This window comes from Taudactylus pleione, unplaced genomic scaffold (assembly GCF_031769625.1).
Source record: "Taudactylus pleione unplaced genomic scaffold, aTauple2 ptg000085l, whole genome shotgun sequence".
In the NCBI taxonomy this organism is placed as follows: Eukaryota; Metazoa; Chordata; class Amphibia; order Anura; family Myobatrachidae; genus Taudactylus; species Taudactylus pleione.
This window is the reverse complement of record NW_028284487.1, coordinates 10,260,956-10,288,532: the sequence shown is the minus strand read 5'-3', so window position 1 is coordinate 10,288,532 and position 27,577 is coordinate 10,260,956. Positions and strand designations below refer to the sequence as shown.

The 27,577-nt window shown below is 35.7% G+C and overlaps 12 non-coding genes across 12 annotated transcripts; all 12 read right to left on the bottom strand.

Moving 5' to 3' along the window:
• Positions 1–1,957: 1,957 nt before the first annotated feature.
• On the bottom strand, positions 1,958–2,031 carry TRNAI-AAU (transfer RNA isoleucine (anticodon AAU)). Its single transcript has one exon. It is a non-coding gene; the product is annotated as a tRNA-Ile (tRNA).
• Positions 2,032–4,593: 2,562 nt separating this feature from the next.
• Positions 4,594–4,667, bottom strand: TRNAI-AAU (transfer RNA isoleucine (anticodon AAU)). Its single transcript has one exon. It is a non-coding gene; the product is annotated as a tRNA-Ile (tRNA).
• Positions 4,668–7,229: 2,562 nt separating this feature from the next.
• Positions 7,230–7,303, bottom strand: TRNAI-AAU (transfer RNA isoleucine (anticodon AAU)). The gene has a single exon. It is a non-coding gene; the product is annotated as a tRNA-Ile (tRNA).
• Positions 7,304–9,865: 2,562 nt separating this feature from the next.
• Positions 9,866–9,939, bottom strand: TRNAI-AAU (transfer RNA isoleucine (anticodon AAU)). Its single transcript has one exon. It is a non-coding gene; the product is annotated as a tRNA-Ile (tRNA).
• Positions 9,940–13,393: 3,454 nt separating this feature from the next.
• Positions 13,394–13,467, bottom strand: TRNAI-AAU (transfer RNA isoleucine (anticodon AAU)). Its single transcript has one exon. It is a non-coding gene; the product is annotated as a tRNA-Ile (tRNA).
• A 2,563-nt stretch (positions 13,468–16,030) lies between these two features.
• Positions 16,031–16,104, bottom strand: TRNAI-AAU (transfer RNA isoleucine (anticodon AAU)). The gene has a single exon. It is a non-coding gene; the product is annotated as a tRNA-Ile (tRNA).
• An 800-nt stretch (positions 16,105–16,904) lies between these two features.
• Positions 16,905–16,978, bottom strand: TRNAI-AAU (transfer RNA isoleucine (anticodon AAU)). The gene has a single exon. It is a non-coding gene; the product is annotated as a tRNA-Ile (tRNA).
• Positions 16,979–19,542: 2,564 nt separating this feature from the next.
• On the bottom strand, positions 19,543–19,616 carry TRNAI-AAU (transfer RNA isoleucine (anticodon AAU)). Its single transcript has one exon. It is a non-coding gene; the product is annotated as a tRNA-Ile (tRNA).
• An 800-nt stretch (positions 19,617–20,416) lies between these two features.
• TRNAI-AAU (transfer RNA isoleucine (anticodon AAU)) lies at positions 20,417–20,490 on the bottom strand. The gene has a single exon. It is a non-coding gene; the product is annotated as a tRNA-Ile (tRNA).
• A 3,454-nt stretch (positions 20,491–23,944) lies between these two features.
• Positions 23,945–24,018, bottom strand: TRNAI-AAU (transfer RNA isoleucine (anticodon AAU)). The gene has a single exon. It is a non-coding gene; the product is annotated as a tRNA-Ile (tRNA).
• Positions 24,019–26,581: 2,563 nt separating this feature from the next.
• TRNAI-AAU (transfer RNA isoleucine (anticodon AAU)) lies at positions 26,582–26,655 on the bottom strand. The gene has a single exon. It is a non-coding gene; the product is annotated as a tRNA-Ile (tRNA).
• An 800-nt stretch (positions 26,656–27,455) lies between these two features.
• Positions 27,456–27,529, bottom strand: TRNAI-AAU (transfer RNA isoleucine (anticodon AAU)). The gene has a single exon. It is a non-coding gene; the product is annotated as a tRNA-Ile (tRNA).
• Between the last annotated feature and the right edge of the window lie 48 nt (positions 27,530–27,577).

Below are 27,577 nucleotides of genomic sequence, written 5' to 3'. Positions count from 1 at the left end.
AGAAATGCTGCATCAGCCAAAGGATGACATTTTTGTTTATTCCTAACATGGATTTAAAAATTCTCTGTTTTGTATGTGTCTATGATGTTCTCTAGCAAGTTTCAAGGGCTGCTAACTGTAGCCAATGCATTCATCCCACACTTCATGCACTGGATAAAATCCCTTCTTGGCATTTCTTGTAGGACAACAAGAAAAAGCACATGGCCCGTATGGGGATCGAACCCATGACCTTGGCGTTATTTGCACCACACTCTAACCAACTGAGCTAACCAGCCAAACATAAAAGCATCAGCAAACACAAAAATGCTAAATGTACCTAAAACAGGAGAAGATTCAGTATTTCAAAGATCAGCAATATTGAGTAGAGGAAGACTCTCTAATAATGGGTTCCATGGTGTAATGGTGAGCACTTTGGACTTTGAATCCAGTAATCTGATTTCATATCTTGGTGGGACCTAACTTTGTTCAATTTCCTTAAAGTTGAATTTTAGGATAGCTTATCTATATTTAAACTTTGTATAAATCCCATCATCTTCAGTGGTTTTTTTACTCCAAACTAATTTTGAAGCTGTTTCAAATCAGTTTTCAACTGGAGAGATGTTTGTCAAACATTTGGAAATAGGAAAAGTTGCAATAAGAATGCAGTGATCCATCACTTGTGCTATGGTTTTAAGATATTCTGGTTTTAAGAATTTTCTTCTTCAGTGTGCACTAATGAGAATAAAGGTCTGTTCTTCTTCTCTTCTTAAAACTTAGTCCCCCATAGTAGATTCAATCACCAAATAAATGTCCTGATTGATTAATTAGCCTTAGCATTTCTTAGATTTGCCATTTTGCTATATTTGAGAAAAAGTTTTCTATGTATGCCATATAGAGAAATGCTGCATCAGCCAAAGGATGACATTTTTGTTTATTCCTAACATGGATTTAAAAATTATCTGTTTTGTATGTGTCTATGATGTTCTCTTGCAAGTTTCAAGGGCTGCTAACTGTAGCCAATGCATTCATCCCACACTTCATGCACTTTGCCGCTGGATAAAATCCCTTCTTGGCATTTCTTGTAGGACAACAAGAAAAAGCACATGGCCCGTATGGGGATCGAACAAATGACCTTGGCGTTATTAGCACCACGCTCTAACCAACTGAGTGAACCGGCCAAACATAAAAGCATCAGCAAACACAAAAATGCCAAATGTACCTAAAACAGGAGAACATTCAGTATTTCAAAGATCAGCAATATTGAGTAGATGAAGATTCTCTAATAATGGGTTCCATGGTGTAATGGTAAGCACTTTGGACTTTGAATCCAGTAATCTGATATCAAATCTTGGTGGGACCTAACTTTGTTCAATTTCCTTAAAGTTGAATTTTAGGATAGCTTATCTATATTTAAACTTTGTATAAATCCCATCATCTTCAGTGGTTTTTTTACTCCAAACTAATTTTGAAGCTGTTTCAAATCAGTTTTCAACTGGAGAGATGTTTGTCAAACATTTGAAAATAGGAAAAGTTGCAATAAGAATGCAGTGATCCATCACTTGTGCTATGGTTTTAAGATATTCTGGTTTTAAGAATTTTCTTCTTCAGTGTGCACTAATGAGAGTAAAGGTCTGTTCTTCTTCTCTTCTTAAAACTTAGTCCCCCATAGTAGATTCAATCACCAAATAAATGTCCTGATTGATTAATTTGCCTTAGCATTTCTTAGATTTGCCATATTGCTATATTTGAGAAAAAGTTTTCTATGTATGCCATATAGAGAAATGCTGCATCAGCCAAAGGATGACATTTTTGTTTATTCCTAACATGGATTTAAAAATTCTCTGTTTTGTATGTGTCTATGATGTTCTCTAGCAAGTTTCAAGGGCTGCTAACTGTAGCCAATGCATTCATCCCACACTTCATGCACTGGATAAAATCACTTCTTGGCATTTCTTGTAGGACAACAAGAAAAAGCACATGGCCCGTATGGGGATCGAACCCATGACCTTGGCGTTATTAGCACCACACTCTAACCAACTGAGCTAACCAGCCAAACATAAAAGCATCAGCAAACACAAAAATGCTAAATGTACCTAAAACAGGAGAAGATTCAGTATTTCAAAGATCAGCAATATTGAGTAGAGGAAGACTCTCTAATAATGGGTTCCATGGTGTAATGGTGAGCACTTTGGACTTTGAATCCAGTAATCTGATTTCATATCTTGGTGGGACCTAACTTTGTTCAATTTCCTTAAAGTTGAATTTTAGGATAGCTTATCTATATTTAAACTTTGTATAAATCCCATCATCTTCAGTGGTTTTTTTACTCTAAACTAATTTTGAAGCTGTTTCAAATCAGTTTTCAACTGGAGAGATGTTTGTCAAACATTTGGAAATAGGAAAAGTTGCAATAAGAATGCAGTGATCCATCACTTGTGCTATGGTTTTAAGATATTCTGGTTTTAAGAATTTTCTTCAGTGTGCACTAATGAGAGTAAAGGTCTGTTCTTCTTCTCTTCTTAAAACTTAGTCCCCCCATAGTAGATTCAATCACCAAATAAATGTCCTGATTGATTAATTAGCCTTAGCATTTCTTAGATTTGCCATATTGCTATATTTGAGAAAAAGTTTTCTATGTATGCCATATAGAGAAATGCTGCATCAGCCAAAGGATGACATTTTTGTTTATTCCTAACATGGATTTAAAAATTCTCTGTTTTGTATGTGTCTATGATGTTCTCTTGCAAGTTTCAAGGGCTGCTAACTGTAGCCAATGCAATCATCCCACACTTCATGCACTTTGCCGCTGGATAAAATCCCTTCTTGGCATTTCTTGTAGGACAACAAGAAAAAGCACATGGCCTGTATGGGGATCGAACAAATGACCTTGGCGTTATTAGCACCATGCTCTAACCAACTGAGCTAACCGGCCAAACATAATAGCATCAGCAAACTCAAAAATGCCAAATGTACCTAAAACAGGAGAACATTCAGTATTTCAAAGATCAGCAATATTGAGTAGAGGAAGACTCTCGAACAATGGTTTCCATGGTGTAATGGTGAGCACTTTGGACTTTGAATCCAGTAATCTGATTTCAAATCTTAGTGGGACCTAACTTTGTTCAATTTCCTTAAAGTTGAATTTTAGGATAGCTTATCTATATTTAAACTTTGTATAAATCCCATCATCTTCAGTGGTTTCTTTACTCCAAACTAATTTTGAAGCTGTTTCAAATCAGTTTTCAACTGGAGAGATGTTTGTCAAACATTTGGAAATAGGAAAAGTTGCAATAAGAATGCAGTGATCCATCACTTGTGCTATGGTTTTAAGATATTCTGGTTTTTAGAATTTTCTTCTTCAGTGTGCACTAATGAGAGTAAAGGTCTGTTCTTCTTCTCTTCTTAAAACTTAGTCCCCCATAGTAGATTCAATCACCAAATAAATGTCCTGATTGATTAATTTGCCTTAGCATTTCTTAGATTTGCCATATTGCTATATTTGAGAAAAAGTTTTCTATGTATGCCATATATAGAAATGCTGCATAAGCCAAAGGATGACATTTTTGTCTATTGCTAACATGGATTTAAAAATTCTCTGTTTTGTATGTGTCTATGATGTTCTCTTGCAAGTTTCAAGGGCTGCTAACTGTAGCCAATGCATTCATCCCACACTTCATGCACTTTGCCGCTGGATAAAATCCCTTCTTGGCATTTCTTGTAGGACAACAAGAAAAAGCACATGGCCCGTATGGGGATCGAACAAATGACCATGGCGTTATTAGCACCATGCTCTAACCAACTGAGCTAACCGGCCAAACATAAAAGCATCCGCAAACACAAAAATGCCAAATGTACCTAAAACAGGAAAAAATTCAGTATTTCAAAGATCAGCAATATTGAGTAGAGGAAGACTCTCGAACAATAGGTTCCATGGTGTAATGGTGAGCACTTTGGACTTTGAATCCAGTAATCTGATTTCAAATCTTGGTGGGACCTAACTTTATTCAATTTCCTTAAAGTTGAATTTTAGGATAGCTTATCTATATTTAAACTTTGTATAAATCCCATCATCTTCAGTGGTTTCTTTACTCCAAACTAATTTTGAAGCTGTTTCAAATCAGTTTTCAACTGGAGAGATGTTTGTCAAACATTTGGAAATAGGAAAAGTTGCAATAAGAATGCAGTGATCCATCACTTGTGCTATGGTTTTAAGATATTCTGGTTTTAAGAATTTTCTTCTTCAGTGTGCACTAATGAGAGTAAAGGTCTGTTCTTCTTCTCTTCTTAAAACTTAGTCCCCCATAGTAGATTCAATCACCAAATAAATGTCCTGATTGATTAATTTGCCTTAGCATTTCTTAGATTTGCCATATTGCTATATTTGAGAAAAAGTTTTCTATGTATGCCATATAGAGAAATGCTGCATCAGCCAAAGGATGACATTTTTGTTTATTCCTAACATGGATTTAAAAATTCTCTGTTTTGTATGTGTCTATGATGTTCTCTAGCAAGTTTCAAGGGCTGCTAACTGTAGCCAATGCATTCATCCCACACTTCATGCACTGGATAAAATCACTTCTTGGCATTTCTTGTAGGACAACAAGAAAAAGCACATGGCCCGTATGGGGATCGAACCCATGACCTTGGCGTTATTAGCACCATACTCTAACCAACTGAGCTAACCAGCCAAACATAAAAGCATCAGCAAACACAAAAATGCTAAATGTACCTAAAACAGGAGAAGATTCAGTATTTCAAAGATCAGCAATATTGAGTAGAGGAAGACTCTCTAATAATGGGTTCCATGGTGTAATGGTGAGCACTTTGGACTTTGAATCCAGTAATCTGATTTCATATCTTGGTGGGACCTAACTTTGTTCAATTTCCTTAAAGTTGAATTTTAGGATAGCTTATCTATATTTAAACTTTGTATAAATCCCATCATCTTCAGTGGTTTTTTTACTCTAAACTAATTTTGAAGCTGTTTCAAATCAGTTTTCAACTGGAGAGATGTTTGTCAAACATTTGGAAATAGGAAAAGTTGCAATAAGAATGCAGTGATCCATCACTTGTGCTATGGTTTTAAGATATTCTGGTTTTAAGAATTTTCTTCAGTGTGCACTAATGAGAGTAAAGGTCTGTTCTTCTTCTCTTCTTAAAACTTAGTCCCCCCATAGTAGATTCAATCACCAAATAAATGTCCTGATTGATTAATTAGCCTTAGCATTTCTTAGATTTGCCATATTGCTATATTTGAGAAAAAGTTTTCTATGTATGCCATATAGAGAAATGCTGCATCAGCCAAAGGATGACATTTTTGTTTATTCCTAACATGGATTTAAAAATTCTCTGTTTTGTATGTGTCTATGATGTTCTCTTGCAAGTTTCAAGGGCTGCTAACTGTAGCCAATGCAATCATCCCACACTTCATGCACTTTGCCGCTGGATAAAATCCCTTCTTGGCATTTCTTGTAGGACAACAAGAAAAAGCACATGGCCTGTATGGGGATCGAACAAATGACCTTGGCGTTATTAGCACCACGCTCTAACCAACTGAGCTAACCGGCCAAACATAATAGCATCAGCAAACTCAAAAATGCCAAATGTACCTAAAACAGGAGAACATTCAGTATTTCAAAGATCAGCAATATTGAGTAGAGGAAGACTCTCGAACAATGGTTTCCATGGTGTAATGGTGAGCACTTTGGACTTTGAATCCAGTAATCTGATTTCAAATCTTAGTGGGACCTAACTTTGTTCAATTTCCTTAAAGTTGAATTTTAGGATAGCTTATCTATATTTAAACTTTGTATAAATCCCATCATCTTCAGTGGTTTCTTTACTCCAAACTAATTTTGAAGCTGTTTCAAATCAGTTTTCAACTGGAGAGATGTTTGTCAAACATTTGGAAATAGGAAAAGTTGCAATAAGAATGCAGTGATCCATCACTTGTGCTATGGTTTTAAGATATTCTGGTTTTTAGAATTTTCTTCTTCAGTGTGCACTAATGAGAGTAAAGGTCTGTTCTTCGTCTCTTCTTAAAACTTAGTCCCCCATAGTAGATTCAATCACCAAATAAATGTCCTGATTGATTAATTTGCCTTAGCATTTCTTAGATTTGCCATATTGCTATATTTGAGAAAAAGTTTTCTATGTATGCCATATAGAGAAATGCTGCATAAGCCAAAGGATGACATTTTTGTCTATTGCTAACATGGATTTAAAAATTCTCTGTTTTGTATGTGTCTATGATGTTCTCTTGCAAGTTTCAAGGGCTGCTAACTGTAGCCAATGCATTCATCCCACACTTCATGCACTTTGCCGCTGGATAAAATCCCTTCTTGGCATTTCTTGTAGGACAACAAGAAAAAGCACATGGCCCGTATGGGGATCGAACAAATGACCATGGCGTTATTAGCACCATGCTCTAACCAACTGAGCTAACCGGCCAAACATAAAAGCATCAGCAAACACAAAAATGCCAAATGTACCTAAAACAGGAAAAAATTCAGTATTTCAAAGATCAGCAATATTGAGTAGAGGAAGACTCTCGAACAATAGGTTCCATGGTGTAATGGTGAGCACTTTGGACTTTGAATCCAGTAATCTGATTTCAAATCTTGGTGGGACCTAACTTTATTCAATTTCCTTAAAGTTGAATTTTAGGATAGCTTATCTATATTTAAACTTTGTATAAATCCCATCATCTTCAGTGGTTTCTTTACTCCAAACTAATTTTGAAGCTGTTTCAAATCAGTTTTCAACTGGAGAGATGTTTGTCAAACATTTGGAAATAGGAAAAGTTGCAATAAGAATGCAGTGATCCATCACTTGTGCTATGGTTTTAAGATATTCTGGTTTTTAGAATTTTCTTCTTCAGTGTGCACTAATGAGAGTAAAGGTCTGTTCTTCTTCTCTTCTTAAAACTTAGTCCCCCATAGTAGATTCAATCACCAAATAAATGTCCTGATTGATTAATTTGCCTTAGCATTTCTTAGATTTGCCATATTGCTATATTTGAGAAAAAGTTTTCTATGTATGCCATATAGAGAAATGCTGCATAAGCCAAAGGATGACATTTTTGTTTATTCCTAACATGGATTTAAAAGTTCTCTGTTTTGTATGTGTCTATGATGTTCTCTAGCAAGCTTCAAGGGCTGCTAACTGTAGCCAATGCATTCATCCCACACTTCATGCACTGGATAAAATCCCTTCTTGGCATTTCTTGTAGGACAACAAGAAAAAGCACATGGCCTATATGGGGATCAAACCCATGACCTTGGCGTTATTAGCACCACACTCTAACCAACTGAGCTAACCAGCCAAACATAAAAGCATCAGCAAACACAAAAATGCTAAATGTACCTAAAACAGGAGAAGATTCAGTATTTCAAAGATCAGCAATATTGAGTAGATGAAGACTCTCTAATAATGGGTTCCATGGTGTAATGGTGAGCACTTTGGACTTTGAATCCAGTAATCTGATTTCATATCTTGGTGGGACCTAACTTTGTTCAATTTCCTTAAAGTTGAATTTTAGGATAGCTTATCTATATTTAAACTTTGTATAAATCCCATCATCTTCAGTGGTTTTTTTACTCCAAACTAATTTTGAAGCTGTTTCAAATCAGTTTTCAACTGGAGAGATGTTTGTCAAACATTTGGAAATAGGAAAAGTTGCAATAAGAATGCAGTGATCCATCACTTGTGCTATGGTTTTAAGATATTCTGGTTTTAAGAATTTTCTTCAGTGTGCACTAATGAGAGTAAAGGTCTGTTCTTCTTCTCTTCTTAAAACTTAGTCCCCCCATAGTAGATTCAATCACCAAATAAATGTCCTGATTGATTAATTAGCCTTAGCATTTCTTAGATTTGCCATATTGCTATATTTGAGAAAAAGTTTTCTATGTATGCCATATAGAGAAATGCTGCATCAGCCAAAGGATGACATTTTTGTTTATTCCTAACATGGATTTAAAAATTCTCTGTTTTGTATGTGTCTATGATGTTCTCTTGCAAGTTTCAAGGGCTGCTAACTGTAGCCAATGCAATCATCCCACACTTCATGCACTTTGCCGCTGGATAAAATCCCTTCTTGGCATTTCTTGTAGGACAACAAGAAAAAGCACATGGCCTGTATGGGGATCGAACAAATGACCTTGGCGTTATTAGCACCACGCTCTAACCAACTGAGCTAACTGGCCAAACATAATAGCATCAGCAAACTCGAAAATGCCAAATGTACCTAAAACAGGAGAACATTCAGTATTTCAAAGATCAGCAATATTGAGTAGAGGAAGACTCTCGAACAATGGTTTCCATGGTGTAATGGTGAGCACTTTGGACTTTGAATCCAGTAATCTGATTTCAAATCTTAGTGGGACCTAACTTTGTTCAATTTCCTTAAAGTTGAATTTTAGGATAGCTTATCTATATTTAAACTTTGTATAAATCCCATCATCTTCAGTGGTTTCTTTACTCCAAACTAATTTTGAAGCTGTTTCAAATCAGTTTTCAACTGGAGAGATGTTTGTCAAACATTTGGAAATAGGAAAAGTTGCAATAAGAATGCAGTGATCCATCACTTGTGCTATGGTTTTAAGATATTCTGGTTTTTAGAATTTTCTTCTTCAGTGTGCACTAATGAGAGTAAAGGTCTGTTCTTCTTCTCTTCTTAAAACTTAGTCCCCCATAGTAGATTCAATCACCAAATAAATGTCCTGATTGATTAATTTGCCTTAGCATTTCTTAGATTTGCCATATTGCTATATTTGAGAAAAAGTTTTCTATGTATGCCATATAGAGAAATGCTGCATAAGCCAAAGGATGACATTTTTGTCTATTGCTAACATGGATTTAAAAATTCTCTGTTTTGTATGTGTCTATGATGTTCTCTTGCAAGTTTCAAGGGCTGCTAACTGTAGCCAATGCATTCATCCCACACTTCATGCACTTTGCCGCTGGATAAAATCCCTTCTTGGCATTTCTTGTAGGACAACAAGAAAAAGCACATGGCCCGTATGGGGATCGAACAAATGACCATGGCGTTATTAGCACCATGCTCTAACCAACTGAGCTAACCGGCCAAACATAAAAGCATCAGCAAACACAAAAATGCCAAATGTACCTAAAACAGGAAAAAATTCAGTATTTCAAAGATCAGCAATATTGAGTAGAGGAAGACTCTCGAACAATAGGTTTCATGGTGTAATGGTGAGCACTTTGGACTTTGAATCCAGTAATCTGATTTCAAATCTTGGTGGGACCTAACTTTATTCAATTTCCTTAAAGTTGAATTTTAGGATAGCTTATCTATATTTAAACTTTGTATAAATCCCATCATCTTCAGTGGTTTCTTTACTCCAAACTAATTTTGAAGCTGTTTCAAATCAGTTTTCAACTGGAGAGATGTTTGTCAAACATTTGGAAATAGGAAAAGTTGCAATAAGAATGCAGTGATCCATCACTTGTGCTATGGTTTTAAGATATTCTGGTTTTTAGAATTTTCTTCTTCAGTGTGCACTAATGAGAGTAAAGGTCTGTTCTTCTTCTCTTCTTAAAACTTAGTCCCCCATAGTAGATTCAATCACCAAATAAATGTCCTGATTGATTAATTTGCCTTAGCATTTCTTAGATTTGCCATATTGCTATATTTGAGAAAAAGTTTTCTATGTATGCCATATAGAGAAATGCTGCATAAGCCAAAGGATGACATTTTTGTTTATTCCTAACATGGATTTAAAAGTTCTCTGTTTTGTATGTGTCTATGATGTTCTCTAGCAAGCTTCAAGGGCTGCTAACTGTAGCCAATGCATTCATCCCACACTTCATGCACTGGATAAAATCCCTTCTTGGCATTTCTTGTAGGACAACAAGAAAAAGCACATGGCCTATATGGGGATCAAACCCATGACCTTGGCGTTATTAGCACCACACTCTAACCAACTGAGCTAACCAGCCAAATATAAAAGCATCAGCAAACACAAAAATGCTAAATGTACCTAAAACAGGAGAAGATTCAGTATTTCAAAGATCAGCAATATTGAGTAGAGGAAGACTCTCTAATAATGGGTTCCATGGTGTAATGGTGAGCACTTTGGACTTTGAATCCAGTAATCTGATTTCATATCTTGGTGGGACCTAACTTTGTTCAATTTCCTTAAAGTTGAATTTTAGGATAGCTTATCTATATTTAAACTTTGTATAAATCCCATCATCTTCAGTGGTTTTTTTACTCCAAACTAATTTTGAAGCTGTTTCAAATCAGTTTTCAACTGGAGAGATGTTTGTCAAACATTTGGAAATAGGAAAAGTTGCAATAAGAATGCAGTGATCCATCACTTGTGCTATGGTTTTAAGATATTCTGGTTTTAAGAATTTTCTTCTTCAGTGTGCACTAATGAGAGTAAAGGTCTGTTCTTCTTCTCTTCTTAAAACTTAGTCCCCCATAGTAGATTCAATCACCAAATAAATGTCCTGATTGATTAATTAGCCTTAGCATTTCTTAGATTTGCCATATTGCTATATTTGAGAAAAAGTTTTCTATGTATGCCATATAGAGAAATGCTGCATCAGCCAAAGGATGACATTTTTGTTTATTCCTAACATGGATTTAAAAATTCTCTGTTTTGTATGTGTCTATGATGTTCTCTTGCAAGTTTCAAGGGCTGCTAACTGTAGCCAATGCATTCATCCCACACTTCATGCACTTTGCCGCTGGATAAAATCCCTTCTTGGCATTTCTTGTAGGACAACAAGAAAAAGCACATGGCCTGTATGGGGATCGAACAAATGACCTTGGCGTTATTAGCACCACGCTCTAACCAACTGAGCTAACCAGCCAAACATAAAAGCATCAGCAAACACAAAAATGCTAAATGTACCTAAAACAGGAGAAGATTCAGTATTTCAAAGATCAGCAATATTGAGTAGAGGAAGACTCTCTAATAATGGGTTCCATGGTGTAATGGTGAGCACTTTGGACTTTGAATCCAGTAATCTGATTTCATATCTTGGTGGGACCTAACTTTGTTCAATTTCCTTAAAGTTGAATTTTAGGATAGCTTATCTATATTTAAACTTTGTATAAATCCCATCATCTTCAGTGGTTTTTTTACTCCAAACTAATTTTGAAGCTGTTTCAAATCAGTTTTCAACTGGAGAGATGTTTGTCAAACATTTGGAAATAGGAAAAGTTGCAATAAGAATGCAGTGATCCATCACTTGTGCTATGGTTTTAAGATATTCTGGTTTTAAGAATTTTCTTCTTCAGTGTGCACTAATGAGAGTAAAGGTCTGTTCTTCTTCTCTTCTTAAGTCTTAGTCCCCCATAGTAGATTCAATCACCAAATAAATGTCCTGATTGATTAATTAGCCTTAGCATTTCTTAGATTTGCCATATTGCTATATTTGAGAAAAAGTTTTCTATGTATGCCATATAGAGAAATGCTGCATCAGCCAAAGGATGACATTTTTGTTTATTCCTAACATGGATTTAAAAATTCTCTGTTTTGTATGTGTCTATGATGTTCTCTTGCAAGTTTCAAGGGCTGATAACTGTAGCCAATGCATTCATCCCACACTTCATGCACTTTGCCGCTGGATAAAATCCCTTCTTGGCATTTCTTGTAGGACAACAAGAAAAAGCACATGGCCTGTATGGGGATCGAACAAATGACCATGGCGTTATTAGCACCATGCTCTAACCAACTGAGCTAACCGGCCAAACATAAAAGCATCAGCAAACACAAAAATGCCAAATGTACCTAAAACAGGAAAAAATTCAGTATTTCAAAGATCAGCAATATTGAGTAGAGGAAGACTCTCGAACAATAGGTTCCATGGAGTAATGGTGAGCACTTTGGACTTTGAATCCAGTAATCTGATTTCAAATCTTGGTGGGACCTAACTTTATTCAATTTCCTTAAAGTTGAATTTTAGGATAGCTTATCTATATTTAAACTTTGTATAAATCCCATCATCTTCAGTGGTTTTTTTACTCCAAACTAATTTTGAAGCTGTTTCAAATCAGTTTTCAACTGGAGAGATGTTTGTCAAACATTTGGAAATAGGAAAAGTTGCAATAAGAATGCAGTGATCCATCACTTGTGCTATGGTTTTAAGATATTCTGGTTTTAAGAATTTTCTTCTTCAGTGTGCACTAATGAGAGTAAAGGTCTGTTCTTCTTCTCTTCTTAAAACTTAGTCCCCCATAGTAGATTCAATCACCAAATAAATGTCCTGATTGATTAATTTGCCTTAGCATTTCTTAGATTTGCCATATTGCTATATTTGAGAAAAAGTTTTCTATGTATGCCATATAGAGAAATGCTGCATCAGCCAAAGGATGACATTTTTGTTTATTCCTAACATGGATTTAAAAATTCTCTGTTTTGTATGTGTCTATGATGTTCTCTTGCAAGTTTCAAGGGCTGCTAACTGTAGCCAATGCATTCATCCCACACTTCATGCACTTTGCCGCTGGATAAAATCCCTTCTTGGCATTTCTTGTAGGACAACAAGAAAAAGCACATGGCCTGTATGGGGATCGAACAAATGACCTTGGCGTTATTAGCACCACACTCTAACCAACTGAGCTAACCGGCCAAACATAATAGCATCAGCAAACTCAAAAATGCCAAATGTACCTAAAACAGGAGAACATTCAGTATTTCAAAGATCAGCAATATTGAGTAGAGGAAGACTCTCGAACAATGGTTTCCATGGTGTAATGGTGAGCACTTTGGACTTTGAATCCAGTAATCTGATTTCAAATCTTGGTGGGACCTAACTTTGTTCAATTTCCTTAAAGTTGAATTTTAGGATAGCTTATCTATATTTAAACTTTGTATAAATCCCATCACCTTCAGTGGTTTCTTTACTCCAAACTAATTTTCAAACTGTTTCAAATCAGTTTTCAACTGGAGAGATGTTTGTCAAACATTTGAAAATAGGAAAAGTTGCAATAAGAATGCAGTGATCCATCACTTGTGCTATGGTTTTAAGATATTCTGGTTTTAAGAATTTTCTTCTTCAGTGTGCACTAATGAGAGTAAAGGTCTGTTCTTCTTCTCTTCTTAAAACTTAGTCCCCCATAGTAGATTCAATCACCAAATAAATGTCCTGATTGATTAATTTGCCTTAGCATTTCTTAGATTTGCCATATTGCTATATTTGAGAAAAAGTTTTCTATGTATGCCATATAGAGAAATGCTGCATCAGCCAAAGGATGACATTTTTGTTTATTCCTAACATGGATTTAAAAATTCTCTGTTTTGTATGTGTCTATGATGTTCTCTAGCAAGTTTCAAGGGCTGCTAACTGTAGTCAATGCATTCATCCCACACTTCATGCACTTTGCCGCTGGATAAAATCCCTTCTTGGCATTTCTTGTAGGACAACAAGTAAAAGCACATGGCCCGTATGGGGATCGAACCCATGACCTTGGCGTTATTAGCACCACACTCTAACCAACTGAGCTAACCAGCCAAACATAAAAGCATCAGCAAACACAAAAATGCTAAATGTACCTAAAACAGGAGAAGATTCAGTATTTCAAAGATCAGCAATATTGAGTAGAGGAAGACTCTCTAATAATGGGTTCCATGGTGTAATGGTGAGCACTTTGGACTTTGAATCCAGTAATCTGATTTCATATCTTGGTGGGACCTAACTTTGTTCAATTTCCTTAAAGTTGAATTTTAGGATAGCTTATCTATATTTAAACTTTGTATAAATCCCATCATCTTCAGTGGTTTCTTTACTCCAAACTAATTTTGAAGCTGTTTCAAATCAGTTTTCAACTGGAGAGATGTTTGTCAAACATTTGAAAATAGGAAAAGTTGCAATAAGAATGCAGTGATCCATCACTTGTGCTATGGTTTTAAGATATTCTGGTTTTAAGAATTTTCTTCTTCAGTGTGCACTAATGAGAGTAAAGGTCTGTTCTTCTTCTCTTCTTAAGTCTTAGTCCCCCATAGTAGATTCAATCACCAAATAAATGTCCTGATTGATTAATTAGCCTTAGCATTTCTTAAATTTGCCATATTGCTATATTTGAGAAAAAGTTTTCTATGTATGCCATATAGAGAAATGCTGCATCAGCCAAAGGATGACATTTTTGTTTATTCCTAACATGGATTTAAAAATTCTCTGTTTTGTATGTGTCTATGATGTTCTCTTGCAAGTTTCAAGGGCTGATAACTGTAGCCAATGCATTCATCCCACACTTCATGCACTTTGCCGCTGGATAAAATCCCTTCTTGGCATTTCTTGTAGGACAACAAGAAAAAGCACATGGCCTGTATGGGGATCGAACAAATGACCATGGCGTTATTAGCACCATGCTCTAACCAACTGAGCTAACCGGCCAAACATAAAAGCATCAGCAAACACAAAAATGCCAAATGTACCTAAAACAGGAAAAAATTCAGTATTTCAAAGATCAGCAATATTGAGTAGAGGAAGACTCTCGAACAATAGGTTCCATGGAGTAATGGTGAGCACTTTGGACTTTGAATCCAGTAATCTGATTTCAAATCTTGGTGGGACCTAACTTTATTCAATTTCCTTAAAGTTGAATTTTAGGATAGCTTATCTATATTTAAACTTTGTATAAATCCCATCATCTTCAGTGGTTTTTTTACTCCAAACTAATTTTGAAGCTGTTTCTAATCAGTTTTCAACTGGAGAGATGTTTGTCAAACATTTGGAAATAGGAAAAGTTGCAATAAGAATGCAGTGATCCATCACTTGTGCTATGGTTTTAAGATATTCTGGTTTTAAGAATTTTCTTCTTCAGTGTGCACTAATGAGAGTAAAGGTCTGTTCTTCTTCTCTTCTTAAAACTTAGTCCCCCATAGTAGATTCAATCACCAAATAAATGTCCTGATTGATTAATTTGCCTTAGCATTTCTTAGATTTGCCATATTGCTATATTTGAGAAAAAGTTTTCTATGTATGCCATATAGAGAAATGCTGCATCAGCCAAAGGATGACATTTTTGTTTATTCCTAACATGGATTTAAAAATTCTCTGTTTTGTATGTGTCTATGATGTTCTCTTGCAAGTTTCAAGGGCTGTTAACTGTAGCCAATGCATTCATCCCACACTTCATGCATTTGCCGCTAGATAAAATCCCTTCTTGGCATTTCTTGTAGGACAACAAGAAAAAGCACATGGCCTGTATAGGGATCGAACAAATGACCTTGGCGTTATTAGCACCACACTCTAACCAACTGAGCTAACCGGCCAAACATAATAGCATCAGCAAACTCAAAAATGCCAAATGTACCTAAAACAGGAGAACATTCAGTATTTCAAAGATCAGCAATATTGAGTAGAGGAAGACACTCGAACAATGGTTTCCATGGTGTAATGGTGAGCACTTTGGACTTTGAATCCAGTAATCTGATTTCAAATCTTGGTGGGACCTAACTTTGTTCAATTTCCTTAAAGTTGAATTTTAGGATAGCTTATCTATATTTAAACTTTGTATAAATCCCATCACCTTCAGTGGTTTCTTTACTCCAAACTAATTTTGAAACTGTTTCAAATCAGTTTTCAACTGGAGAGATGTTTGTCAAACATTTGAAAATAGGAAAAGTTGCAATAAGAATGCAGTGATCCATCACTTGTGCTATGGTTTTAAGATATTCTGGTTTTAAGAATTTTCTTCTTCAGTGTGCACTAATGAGAGTAAAGGTCTGTTCTTCTTCTCTTCTTAAAACTTAGTCCCCCATAGTAGATTCAATCACCAAATAAATGTCCTGATTGATTAATTTGCCTTAGCATTTCTTAGATTTGCCATATTGCTATATTTGAGAAAAAGTTTTCTATGTATGCCATATAGAGAAATGCTGCATCAGCCAAAGGATGACATTTCTGTTTATTCCTAACATGGATTTAAAAATTCTCTGTTTTGTATGTGTCTATGATGTTCTCTAGCAAGCTTCAAGGGCTGCTAACTGTAGCCAATGCATTCATCCCACACTTCATGCACTGGATAAAATCCCTTCTTGGCATTTCTTGTAGGACAACAAGAAAAAGCACATGGCCTGTATGGGGATCGAACCCATGACCTTGGCGTTATTAGCACCACGCTCTAACCAACTGAGCTAACTGGCCAAACATAAACGCATCAGCAAACTCAAAAATGCCAAATGTATCTAAAACAGGAGAACATTCAGTATTTCAAAGATCAGCAATATTGAGTAGAGGAAGACTCTCGAACAATGGGTTCCATGGTGTAATGGTGAGCTCTTTGGACTTTGAATCCAGTAATCTGATTTCAAATCTTGGTGGAACCTAACTTTGTTCAATTTCCTTAAAGTTGAATTTTAGGATAGCTTATCTATATTTAAACTTTGTATAAATCCCATCATCTTCAGTGGTTTCTTTACTCCAAACTAATTTTGAAACTGTTTCAAATCAGTTTTCAACTGGAGAGATGTTTGTCAAACATTTGGAAATAGGAAAAGTTGCAATAAGAATGCAGTGATCCATCACTTGTGCTATGGTTTTAAGATATTCTGGTTTTAAGAATTTTCTTCTTCAGAGAGCACTAATGAGAGTAAAGGTCTGTTCTTCTTCTCTTCTTAAAACTTAGTCCCCCATAGTAGATTCAATCACCAAATAAATGTCATGATTGATTAATTTGCCTTAGCATTTCTTAGATTTGCCATATTGCTATATTTGAGAAAAAGTTTTCTATGTATGCCATATAGAGAAATGCTGCATAAGCCAAAGGATGACATTTTTGTTTATTCCTAACTTGGATTTAAAAATTCTCTGTTTTGTATGTGTCTATGATGTTCTCTAGCAAGTTTCAAGGGCTGCTAACTGTAGCCAATGCATTCATCCCACACTTCATGCACTGGATAAAATCCCTTCTTGGCATTTCTTGTAGGACAACAAGAAAAAGCACATGGCCCGTATGGGGATCGAACCCATGACCTTGGCGTTATTAGCACCATGCTCTAACCAACTGAGCTAACCGGCCAAACATAAAAGCATCAGCAAACACAAAAATGCCAAATGTACCTAAAACAGGAAAAAATTCAGTATTTCAAAGATCAGCAATACTGAGTAGAGGAAGACTCTCGAACAATAGGTTCCATGGTGTAATGGTGAGCACTTTGGACTTTGAATCCAGTAATCTGATTTCAAATCTTGGTGGGACCTAACTTTGTTCAATTTCCTTAAAGTTGAATTTTAGGATAGCTTATCTATATTTAAACTTTGTATAAATCCCATTATCTTCAGTGGTTTCTTTACTCCAAACTAATTTTGAAGCTGTTTCAAATCAGTTTTCAACTGGAGAGATGTTTGTCAAACATTTGGAAATAGGAAAAGTTGCAATAAGAATGCAGTGATCCATCACTTGTGCTATGGTTTTAAGATATTCTGGTTTTAAGAATTTTCTTCTTCAGTGTGCACTAATGAGAGTAAAGGTCTGTTCTTCTTCTCTTCTTAAAACTTAGTCCCCCATAGTAGATTCAATCACCAAATAAATGTCCTGATTGATTAATTTGCCTTAGCATTTCTTAGATTTGCCATATTGCTATATTTGAGAAAAAGTTTTCTATGTATGCCATATAGAGAAATGCTGCATAAGCCAAAGGATGACATTTTTGTTTATTCCTAACATGGATTTAAAAATTCTCTGTTTTGTATGTGTCTATGATGTTCTCTAGCAAGTTTCAAGGGCTGCTAACTGTAGCCAATGCATTCTTCCCAGACTTCATGCACTTTGCCGCTGGATAAAATCCCTTCTTGGCATTTCTTGTAGGACAACAAGAAAAAGCACATGGCCCGTATGGGGATCGAACAAATGACCTTGGCGTTATTAGCACCACGCTCTAACCAACTGAGCTAACCGGCCAAACATAAAAGCATCAGCAAACTCAAAAATGCCAAATGTACCTAAAACAGGAGAACATTCAGTATTTCAAAGATCAGCAATATTGAGTAGAGGAAGACTCTCGAACAATGGGTTCCATGGTGTAATGGTGAGCACTTTGGACTTTGAATCCAGTAATCTGATTTCAAATCTTGGTGGGACCTAACTTTGTTCAATTTCCTTAAAGTTGAATTTTAGGATAGCTTATCTATATTTAAACTTTGTATAAATCCCATCATCTTCAGTGGTTTCTTTACTCCAAACTAATTTTGAAACTGTTTCAAATCAGTTTTCAACAGGAGAGATGTTTGTCAAACATTTGGAAATAGGAAAAGTTGCAATAAGAATACAGTGATCCATCACTTGTGCTATGGTTTTAAGATATTCTGGTTTTAAGAATTTTCTTCTTCAGAGAGCACTAATGAGAGTAAAGGTCTGTTCTTCTTCTCTTCTTAAAACCTAGTCCCCCATAGTAGATTCAATCACCAAATAAATGTCCTGATTGATTAATTTGCCTTAGCATTTCTTAGATTTGCCATATTGCTATATTTGTGAAAATTTTTTCTATGTATGCCATATAGAGAAATGCTGCATCAGCCAAAGGATGACATTTTTGTTTATTCCTAACATGGATTTAAAAATTCTCTGTTTTGTATGTGTCTATGATGTTCTCTAGCAAGTTTCAAGGGCTGCTAACTGTAGCCAATGCATTCATCCCAGACTTCATGCACTTTGCCGCTGGATAAAATCCCTTCTTGGCATTTCTTGTAGGACAACAAGAAAAAGCACATGGCCCGTATGGGGATCAAACAAATGACCTTGGCGTTATTAGCACCACGCTCTAACCAACTGAGCTAACAGGCCAAACATAAAAGCATCAGCAAACACAAAAATGCCAAATGTACCTAAAACAGGAGAACATTCAGTATTTCAAAGATCAGCAATATTGAGTAGAGGAAGATTCTCTAATAATGGGTTCCATGGTGTAATGGTAAGCACTTTGGACTTTGAATCCAGTAATCTGATTTCAAATCTTGGTGGGACCTAACTTTGTTCAATTTCCTTAAAGTTGAATTTTAGGATAGCTTATCTATATTTAAACTTTGTATAAATCCCATCACCTTCAGTGGTTTCTTTACTCCAAACTAATTTTGAAACTGTTTCAAATCAGTTTTCAACTGGAGAGATGTTTGTCAAACATTTGAAAATAGGAAAAGTTGCAATAAGAATGCAGTGATCCATCACTTGTGCTATGGTTTTAAGATATTCTGGTTTTAAGAATTTTCTTCTTCAGTGTGCACTAATGAGAGTAAAGGTCTGTTCTTCTTCTCTTCTTAAAACTTAGTCCCCCATAGTAGATTCAATCACCAAATAAATGTCCTGATTGATTAATTTGCCTTAGCATTTCTTAGATTTGCCATATTGCTATATTTGAGAAAAAGTTTTCTATGTATGCCATATAGAGAAATGCTGCATCAGCCAAAGGATGACATTTCTGTTTATTCCTAACATGGATTTAAAAATTCTCTGTTTTGTATGTGTCTATGATGTTCTCTAGCAAGCTTCAAGGGCTGCTAACTGTAGCCAATGCATTCATCCCACACTTCATGCACTGGATAAAATCCCTTCTTGGCATTTCTTGTAGGACAACAAGAAAAAGCACATGGCCTGTATGGGGATCGAACCCATGACCTTGGCGTTATTAGCACCACGCTCTAACCAACTGAGCTAACTGGCCAAACATAAACGCATCAGCAAACTCAAAAATGCCAAATGTACCTAAAACAGGAGAACATTCAGTATTTCAAAGATCAGCAATATTGAGTAGAGGAAGACTCTCGAACAATGGGTTCCATGGTGTAATGGTGAGCTCTTTGGACTTTGAATCCAGTAATCTGATTTCAAATCTTGGTGGAACCTAACTTTGTTCAATTTCCTTAAAGTTGAATTTTAGGATAGCTTATCTATATTTAAACTTTGTATAAATCCCATCATCTTCAGTGGTTTCTTTACTCCAAACTAATTTTGAAACTGTTTCAAATCAGTTTTCAACTGGAGAGATGTTTGTCAAACATTTGGAAATAGGAAAAGTTGCAATAAGAATGCAGTGATCCATCACTTGTGCTATGGTTTTAAGATATTCTGGTTTTAAGAATTTTCTTCTTCAGAGAGCACTAATGAGAGTAAAGGTCTGTTCTTCTTCTCTTCTTAAAACTTAGTCCCCCATAGTAGATTCAATCACCAAATAAATGTCCTGATTGATTAATTTGCCTTAGCATTTCTTAGATTTGCCATATTGCTATATTTGAGAAAAAGTTTTCTATGTATGCCATATAGAGAAATGCTGCATAAGCCAAAGGATGACATTTTTGTTTATTCCTAACATGGATTTAAAAATTCTCTGTTTTGTATGTGTCTATGATGTTCTCTAGCAAGTTTCAAGGGCTGCTAACTGTAGCCAATGCATTCATCCCACACTTCATGCACTGGATAAAATCCCTTCTTGGCATTTCTTGTAGGACAACAAGAAAAAGCACATGGACTGTATGGGGATCGAACCCATGACCTTGGCGTTATTAGCACCATGCTCTAACCAACTGAGCTAACCGGCCAAACATAAAAGCATCAGCAAACACAAAAATGCCAAATGTACCTAAAACAGGAAAAAATTCAGTATTTCAAAGATCAGCAATATTGAGTAGAGGAAGACTCTCGAACAATAGGTTCCATGGTGTAATGGTGAGCACTTTGGACTTTGAATCCAGTAATCTGATTTCAAATCTTGGTGGGACCTAACTTTGTTCAATTTCCTTAAAGTTGAATTTTAGGATAGCTTATCTATATTTAAACTTTGTATAAATCCCATCATCTTCAGTGGTTTCTTTACTCCAAACTAATTTTGAAGCTGTTTCAAATCAGTTTTCAACTGGAGAGATGTTTGTCAAACATTTGGAAATAGGAAAAGTTGCAATAAGAATGCAGTGATCCATCACTTGTGCTATGGTTTTAAGATATTCTGGTTTTAAGAATTTTCTTCTTCAGTGTGCACTAATGAGAGTAAAGGTCTGTTCTTCTTCTCTTCTTAAAACTTAGTCCCCCATAGTAGATTCAATCACCAAATAAATGTCCTGATTGATTAATTTGCCTTAGCATTTCTTAGATTTGCCATATTGCTATATTTGAGAAAAAGTTTTCTATGTATGCCATATAGAGAAATGCTGCATAAGCCAAAGGATGACATTTTTGTTTATTCCTAACATGGATTTAAAAATTCTCTGTTTTGTATGTGTCTATGATGTTCTCTAGCAAGTTTCAAGGGCTGCTAACTGTAGCCAATGCATTCATCCCAGACTTCATGCACTTTGCCGCTGGATAAAATCCCTTCTTGGCATTTCTTGTAGGACAACAAGAAAAAGCACATGGCCCGTATGGGGATCGAACAAATGACCTTGGCGTTATTAGCACCACGCTCTAACCAACTGAGCTAACCGGCCAAACATAAAAGCATCAGCAAACTCAAAAATGCCAAATGTACCTAAAACAGGAGAACATTCAGTATTTCAAAGATCAGCAATATTGAGTAGAGGAAGACTCTCGAACAATGGGTTCCATGGTGTAATGGTGAGCACTTTGGACTTTGAATCCAGTAATCTGATTTCAAATCTTGGTGGGACCTAACTTTGTTCAATTTCCTTAAAGTTGAATTTTAGGATAGCTTATCTATATTTAAACTTTGTATAAATCCCATCATCTTCAGTGGTTTCTTTACTCCAAACTAATTTTGAAACTGTTTCAAATCAGTTTTCAACAGGAGAGATGTTTGTCAAACATTTGGAAATAGGAAAAGTTGCAATAAGAATACAGTGATCCATCACTTGTGCTATGGTTTTAAGATATTCTGGTTTTAAGAATTTTCTTCTTCAGAGAGCACTAATGAGAGTAAAGGTCTGTTCTTCTTCTCTTCTTAAAACCTAGTCCCCCATAGTAGATTCAATCACCAAATAAATGTCCTGATTGATTAATTTGCCTTAGCATTTCTTAGATTTGCCATATTGCTATATTTGTGAAAATTTTTTCTATGTATGCCATATAGAGAAATGCTGCATCAGCCAAAGGATGACATTTTTGTTTATTCCTAACATGGATTTAAAAATTCTCTGTTTTGTATGTGTCTATGATGTTCTCTAGCAAGTTTCAAGGGCTGCTAACTGTAGCCAATGCATTCATCCCAGACTTCATGCACTTTGCCGCTGGATAAAATCCCTTCTTGGCATTTCTTGTAGGACAACAAGAAAAAGCACATGGCCCGTATGGGGATCGAACAAATGACCTTGGCGTTATTAGCACCACGCTCTAACCAACTGAGCTAACAGGCCAAACATAAAAGCATCAGCAAACACAAAAATGCCAAATGTACCTAAAACAGGAGAACATTCAGTATTTCAAAGATCAGCAATATTGAGTAGAGGAAGATTCTCTAATAATGGGTTCCATGGTGTAATGGTAAGCACTTTGGACTTTGAATCCAGTAATCTGATTTCAAATCTTGGTGGGACCTAACTTTGTTCAATTACCTTAAAGTTGAATTTTAGGATAGCTTATCTATATTTAAACTTTGTATAGATCCCATCATCTTCAGTGGTTTTTTTACTCCAAACTAATTTTGAAGCTGTTTCAAATCAGTTTTCAACTGGAGAGATGTTTGTCAAACATTTGGAAATAGGAAAAGTTGCAATAAGAATGCAGTGATCCATCACTTGTGCTATGGTTTTAAGATATTCTGGTTTTAAGAATTTTCTTCTTCAGTGTGCACTAATGAGAGTAAAGGTCTGTTCTTCTTCTCTTCTTAAAACTTAGTCCCCCATAGTAGATTCAATCACCAAATAAATGTCCTGATTGATTAATTTGCCTTAGCATTTCTTAGATTTGCCATATTGCTATATTTGAGAAAAAATTTTCTATGTATGCCATATAGAGAAATGCTGCATCAGCCAAAGGATGACATTTTTGTTTATTCCTAACATGGTTTTAAAAATTCTCTGTTTTGTATGTGTCTATGATGTTCTCTAGCAAGTTTCAAGGGCTGCTAACTGTAGCCAATGCATTCATCCCAGACTTCACGCACTTTGCCGCTGGATAAAATCCCTTCTTGGCATTTCTTGTAGGACAACAAGAAAAAGCACATGGCCTGTATGGGGATCGAACAAATGACCTTGGCGTTATTAGCACCACACTCTAACCAACTGAGCTAACCGGCCAAACATAATAGCATCAGCAAACTCAAAAATGCCAAATGTACCTAAAACAGGAGAACATTCAGTATTTCAAAGATCAGCAATATTGAGTAGAGGAAGACTCTCGAACAATGGTTTCCATGGTGTAATGGTGAGCACTTTGGACTTTGAATCCAGTAATCTGATTTCAAATCTTGGTGGGACCTAACTTTGTTCAATTTCCTTAAAGTTGAATTTTAGGATAGCTTATCTATATTTAAACTTTGTATAAATCCCATCACCTTCAGTGGTTTCTTTACTCCAAACTAATTTTCAAACTGTTTCAAATCAGTTTTCAACTGGAGAGATGTTTGTCAAACATTTGAAAATAGGAAAAGTTGCAATAAGAATGCAGTGATCCATCACTTGTGCTATGGTTTTAAGATATTCTGGTTTTAAGAATTTTCTTCTTCAGTGTGCACTAATGAGAGTAAAGGTCTGTTCTTCTTCTCTTCTTAAAACTTAGTCCCCCATAGTAGATTCAATCACCAAATAAATGTCCTGATTGATTAATTTGCCTTAGCATTTCTTAGATTTGCCATATTGCTATATTTGAGAAAAAGTTTTCTATGTATGCCATATAGAGAAATGCTGCATCAGCCAAAGGATGACATTTTTGTTTATTCCTAACATGGATTTAAAAATTCTCTGTTTTGTATGTGTCTATGATGTTCTCTAGCAAGTTTCAAGGGCTGCTAACTGTAGTCAATGCATTCATCCCACACTTCATGCACTTTGCCGCTGGATAAAATCCCTTCTTGGCATTTCTTGTAGGACAACAAGTAAAAGCACATGGCCCGTATGGGGATCGAACCCATGACCTTGGCGTTATTAGCACCACACTCTAACCAACTGAGCTAACCAGCCAAACATAAAAGCATCAGCAAACACAAAAATGCTAAATGTACCTAAAACAGGAGAAGATTCAGTATTTCAAAGATCAGCAATATTGAGTAGAGGAAGACTCTCTAATAATGGGTTCCATGGTGTAATGGTGAGCACTTTGGACTTTGAATCCAGTAATCTGATTTCATATCTTGGTGGGACCTAACTTTGTTCAATTTCCTTAAAGTTGAATTTTAGGATAGCTTATCTATATTTAAACTTTGTATAAATCCCATCATCTTCAGTGGTTTCTTTACTCCAAACTAATTTTGAAGCTGTTTCAAATCAGTTTTCAACTGGAGAGATGTTTGTCAAACATTTGAAAATAGGAAAAGTTGCAATAAGAATGCAGTGATCCATCACTTGTGCTATGGTTTTAAGATATTCTGGTTTTAAGAATTTTCTTCTTCAGTGTGCACTAATGAGAGTAAAGGTCTGTTCTTCTTCTCTTCTTAAGTCTTAGTCCCCCATAGTAGATTCAATCACCAAATAAATGTCCTGATTGATTAATTAGCCTTAGCATTTCTTAAATTTGCCATATTGCTATATTTGAGAAAAAGTTTTCTATGTATGCCATATAGAGAAATGCTGCATCAGCCAAAGGATGACATTTTTGTTTATTCCTAACATGGATTTAAAAATTCTCTGTTTTGTATGTGTCTATGATGTTCTCTTGCAAGTTTCAAGGGCTGATAACTGTAGCCAATGCATTCATCCCACACTTCATGCACTTTGCCGCTGGATAAAATCCCTTCTTGGCATTTCTTGTAGGACAACAAGAAAAAGCACATGGCCTGTATGGGGATCGAACAAATGACCATGGCGTTATTAGCACCATGCTCTAACCAACTGAGCTAACCGGCCAAACATAAAAGCATCAGCAAACACAAAAATGCCAAATGTACCTAAAACAGGAAAAAATTCAGTATTTCAAAGATCAGCAATATTGAGTAGAGGAAGACTCTCGAACAATAGGTTCCATGGAGTAATGGTGAGCACTTTGGACTTTGAATCCAGTAATCTGATTTCAAATCTTGGTGGGACCTAACTTTATTCAATTTCCTTAAAGTTGAATTTTAGGATAGCTTATCTATATTTAAACTTTGTATAAATCCCATCATCTTCAGTGGTTTTTTTACTCCAAACTAATTTTGAAGCTGTTTCTAATCAGTTTTCAACTGGAGAGATGTTTGTCAAACATTTGGAAATAGGAAAAGTTGCAATAAGAATGCAGTGATCCATCACTTGTGCTATGGTTTTAAGATATTCTGGTTTTAAGAATTTTCTTCTTCAGTGTGCACTAATGAGAGTAAAGGTCTGTTCTTCTTCTCTTCTTAAAACTTAGTCCCCCATAGTAGATTCAATCACCAAATAAATGTCCTGATTGATTAATTTGCCTTAGCATTTCTTAGATTTGCCATATTGCTATATTTGAGAAAAAGTTTTCTATGTATGCCATATAGAGAAATGCTGCATCAGCCAAAGGATGACATTTTTGTTTATTCCTAACATGGATTTAAAAATTCTCTGTTTTGTATGTGTCTATGATGTTCTCTTGCAAGTTTCAAGGGCTGTTAACTGTAGCCAATGCATTCATCCCACACTTCATGCATTTGCCGCTAGATAAAATCCCTTCTTGGCATTTCTTGTAGGACAACAAGAAAAAGCACATGGCCTGTATAGGGATCGAACAAATGACCTTGGCGTTATTAGCACCACACTCTAACCAACTGAGCTAACCGGCCAAACATAATAGCATCAGCAAACTCAAAAATGCCAAATGTACCTAAAACAGGAGAACATTCAGTATTTCAAAGATCAGCAATATTGAGTAGAGGAAGACACTCGAACAATGGTTTCCATGGTGTAATGGTGAGCACTTTGGACTTTGAATCCAGTAATCTGATTTCAAATCTTGGTGGGACCTAACTTTGTTCAATTTCCTTAAAGTTGAATTTTAGGATAGCTTATCTATATTTAAACTTTGTATAAATCCCATCACCTTCAGTGGTTTCTTTACTCCAAACTAATTTTGAAACTGTTTCAAATCAGTTTTCAACTGGAGAGATGTTTGTCAAACATTTGAAAATAGGAAAAGTTGCAATAAGAATGCAGTGATCCATCACTTGTGCTATGGTTTTAAGATATTCTGGTTTTAAGAATTTTCTTCTTCAGTGTGCACTAATGAGAGTAAAGGTCTGTTCTTCTTCTCTTCTTAAAACTTAGTCCCCCATAGTAGATTCAATCACCAAATAAATGTCCTGATTGATTAATTTGCCTTAGCATTTCTTAGATTTGCCATATTGCTATATTTGAGAAAAAGTTTTCTATGTATGCCATATAGAGAAATGCTGCATCAGCCAAAGGATGACATTTCTGTTTATTCCTAACATGGATTTAAAAATTCTCTGTTTTGTATGTGTCTATGATGTTCTCTAGCAAGCTTCAAGGGCTGCTAACTGTAGCCAATGCATTCATCCCACACTTCATGCACTGGATAAAATCCCTTCTTGGCATTTCTTGTAGGACAACAAGAAAAAGCACATGGCCTGTATGGGGATCGAACCCATGACCTTGGCGTTATTAGCACCACGCTCTAACCAACTGAGCTAACTGGCCAAACATAAACGCATCAGCAAACTCAAAAATGCCAAATGTATCTAAAACAGGAGAACATTCAGTATTTCAAAGATCAGCAATATTGAGTAGAGGAAGACTCTCGAACAATGGGTTCCATGGTGTAATGGTGAGCTCTTTGGACTTTGAATCCAGTAATCTGATTTCAAATCTTGGTGGAACCTAACTTTGTTCAATTTCCTTAAAGTTGAATTTTAGGATAGCTTATCTATATTTAAACTTTGTATAAATCCCATCATCTTCAGTGGTTTCTTTACTCCAAACTAATTTTGAAACTGTTTCAAATCAGTTTTCAACTGGAGAGATGTTTGTCAAACATTTGGAAATAGGAAAAGTTGCAATAAGAATGCAGTGATCCATCACTTGTGCTATGGTTTTAAGATATTCTGGTTTTAAGAATTTTCTTCTTCAGAGAGCACTAATGAGAGTAAAGGTCTGTTCTTCTTCTCTTCTTAAAACTTAGTCCCCCATAGTAGATTCAATCACCAAATAAATGTCATGATTGATTAATTTGCCTTAGCATTTCTTAGATTTGCCATATTGCTATATTTGAGAAAAAGTTTTCTATGTATGCCATATAGAGAAATGCTGCATAAGCCAAAGGATGACATTTTTGTTTATTCCTAACTTGGATTTAAAAATTCTCTGTTTTGTATGTGTCTATGATGTTCTCTAGCAAGTTTCAAGGGCTGCTAACTGTAGCCAATGCATTCATCCCACACTTCATGCACTGGATAAAATCCCTTCTTGGCATTTCTTGTAGGACAACAAGAAAAAGCACATGGCCCGTATGGGGATCGAACCCATGACCTTGGCGTTATTAGCACCATGCTCTAACCAACTGAGCTAACCGGCCAAACATAAAAGCATCAGCAAACACAAAAATGCCAAATGTACCTAAAAC